Consider the following 3456-nt stretch of genomic DNA (forward strand, 5'->3'; position numbering starts at 1 on the left):
GCCCGGCGGCTCCGGCTCCAGCGGTTGCCTCCGCTGTTTGGAAGCGGGAGGGGCGGTTGCTAAGCGACGCTCCTCCATCTCCGGCTTCGGGGCTTCTGGTTGCCGGCAAGGCCTCGGCGCGCCTGAGAGGAGGAGGAGGAGGAGGAGGAGGAGGAGGAGGAGGAGGGAGGCGAGGGAGACCCCCGTGGCGGGGGGAGCCACTCGGTCCGGGGCAGGTTCTGGGCCATGCGGGCTGAGGAAAGAAACGTCGCCGAGGTTGTGACGAAGAGGACAAAATAGGAGAACCTCCCAACTCCCACCCCCCATTTTATCCGGAACACCCGGCCACGTCCCCTCATCGAAACATTACAAAAGCCTAATCCGTTCGAAAAACTTTAAGCGCCTTGGGGCGGTGAAAGTGTTTCTATTTGGTTTGTAGCGGACGGTGCTGTTTGCTTCTTTATTCGTTATGTTAGAAGGACATCTTGTGGCGCTGGCAGATGGTGCCCATTCGGGTTTTTGGCCGCTTGTGATTTCTCCTCGAGCGCGAACATTTGGGCCAGGCTCGGTTTTAACGTGGCTCGCATACTTCTAACATACTGCCCATTCCCCATGGCTTCCATCATCAATTTAATGTACACGCACGTGCATGAGATCTGAAAGTTAGCACAGCAATTCCAGTCCAGTGGAATCAGTCCATTGCAATTCCACCACTTACAGCTTACAGTTGTAGAGCATTGATTGTTGTACTGCTAGGAGTTATTTAGCTGGGTGGTGGGATGGCCCAAAGCAAGGATTCAGATAAGGAAAGTAATATTTGGGCAGACCCATAAGTTAGGCGGTGATCTTTTAGGTACCCAGTCTCAAGTCACTTATGCCTTGATGGATAAGTTCCAGAACTTTGAATCATGTCCTGAAACAGACAGGCATCCAGCACAGCTCCACAAAAATATGTGCCCTATAGCCAGGCCAGTAGTACCTTAGTCAAAGGCAGCTCCACCTACAACCCATTACAGAACTCTTGAATATGAAGAACAATGAGCCAAGTTTTCTCTGTTCAAGATGGGTCATGGTAGCTTATGCAGCGCTTAAACTCAATTGATCTATCTTGCTTTCGACTCTGAAGTCTAGGTCCCACATTGCAGGTTAGATTTAGAAGTGAATGCTGGATTTGGAAAGAAAACATAATCTGTTCTAATGTCCAAATGACATGCATTAAGTATATCTACAAATAGACTTCCTAATACTTTCATTTCAAATGCAAAACTTTTGATGAACCTCCAACAGGGATGCCCTCACTAATTTATGTAGATTCATAGACCTAGTGCAAGAATGTTCCAAAGGCTCTTAAGCTGGTATTGTTAAACCTGCAGAACAAACTTTGCTCCTTAGCCATATTGCTGCCAAGATGCCACCTTGAGAAAGTAATGGATGTGCTTGAAGTAAAATAAATTGAATCAAGAAAGACCAATTGAATTCAAGGTAGAGAGGATTGAAGGGAAGTTTTCATATGATTTATAGCTCACTTCTGAGAAGAAGAAGTAAGTCATGATTTAATGATGTCTCTTACTATCTGGGAAGAAATCCTGCTTATTTGAACAATGTTTTAATGGATATTGTGTAGCATGTCCTGGCATTTGTATTGCATTGCACATTGTAATGCATTTGATCTGAGAAGTTTTCTGTCTGGTCTAGTGAAAGTTAGTTAACTTGCTTGGGGCCTTAACGGACAGCTGTGTGCAGAAGGATTGGTGTTAGAATTCTCAGTATGCAGAAGGGAGATAGAAGCAGGAGTGGCCCAAGACATTTTGGCACCTGAGGCAACGATAAAGTGGCATTCCCCCTCCCCATCAGGGAAGAAGGAAAGAGTGAAGATCTATATCAGGAACAAGGAATCTGCAGCAGCCCCTGTGGATTCTGTTACCTGAGGCAGTTGCCTCATAGGTAGCCCAGCCCTGGATAGAAGATATGCATATTTTGATTGGTGGATGCAGGTTGAGAATTTTCAGTTGGACAGTGTGATTGGCTGAGTGTGGACTAGATAGGCCAGAAGCATATATATGGCTGGCCACTGGTCAGCAGTTGGAGTTGTGGGTACTCATGGAGTCAGCCAGAAGAAAGTGGGAGAGCAGTGGAGAGGCAATGGTATAGTGTCTAGAGTGCCTTGTCAGTATCCCATCTGGGATCGTTGTTTTCTGTTGCTAGCTTGCCAGGATATTGAATGTGACTAAGCACACAATGAATATTCATTGCCAAGTGAGAGCCTGATTTGGGCCTCTTTGTTGCAGCAGCCTAGAGTCAGTGCAATGAAAAAGTAACATTCCTCTGCCCCAACCAACAGGACCTGGCAAGGCTTCAGATGCAGCAATGGCTATGTTGCTCAGATCAGTCACTGGGGAGGGTTAGGATTGCTCTTCCCATCTTACACCCTCTCTTAAATATGTTTATATGAAGATTAATTTAGAAATAAGTTCAGTAAAGCCATTTTTAAAAAATTGTGTTTAGGATTGCTGTGTTAAGAGATCATACAACCAATGGTATTTTATTGTTAAATGGAAAGACTATTACTGTTGGTTTTTTTCAACTGTGCCACATTTTGCATGCAGTTAAATCATTTTACTTGGAGAGAAAGTAAGCTATGGGATGTGTTCGAGGATGCATTAAAGTGATTTATGTAGTGCTAGCAACTGAAGCACTTTAGCTGAGTGGGTTTGCTAATGTCTGAAGTTCTGTTTTAAAGAATAGTTACTAGTGCACCGTGCCATTATGCTGAATCTTCAAAGTGTTATGTGCTACTGTATAAGCTTTGTTTTGCTTGATTTTAAAGGCAGCTTCAGAAGTTCAGAATGTACATTAATTCTTTATGTTGCCATTTTCACCAGTGTTCTGGTTGAAAGATTGCCAGTCATTTGGCCCCTAAAACCACATCAAACTCATTGTGATGCTTTCTGAGATATTTTTAAATATTTTTAATCCACATTGGTACAGTAATGGCATACAATAATTGCATTAATAGAAATGATTGTTTACATAGCTCTATAGTTCTGTAATTTATATAGATGCCAGTACTACTGAGATTCAGTTTGATATGGCATGAACAAGCTTCAAGGTCATTTATATGTGTAGATTTCTATGATTTATCTGGATTTTTAAGTGTGAAATTGCACACAACAGAAAACCTCCCAGGCTTCAATAATTATTTTTTTAAGAAACAATTTTTTTCTTAAGAGAAAAATGTAAATCCAAGGAAAAGATAAAATGTTTTATTGACTTTTTGAAACAATGCCCGTATGAATATGCTTTTGCGACTAAGAACAGTTTAGTCATCTACTTCCATGGATAAAGAACTAGGAATTAGTGATGAAACACTTCAGGATTACATGGACAAATAGGTATTTACTGCAGAGTAACAGAACAAATAAATAACTAAGGAGTGAAGCAACAGCAACCACAGAATACTATAAAGCTAAAACTGGT

This window comes from Podarcis muralis, chromosome 8 (genome assembly GCF_964188315.1).
Source record: "Podarcis muralis chromosome 8, rPodMur119.hap1.1, whole genome shotgun sequence".
In the NCBI taxonomy this organism is placed as follows: Eukaryota; Metazoa; Chordata; class Lepidosauria; order Squamata; family Lacertidae; genus Podarcis; species Podarcis muralis.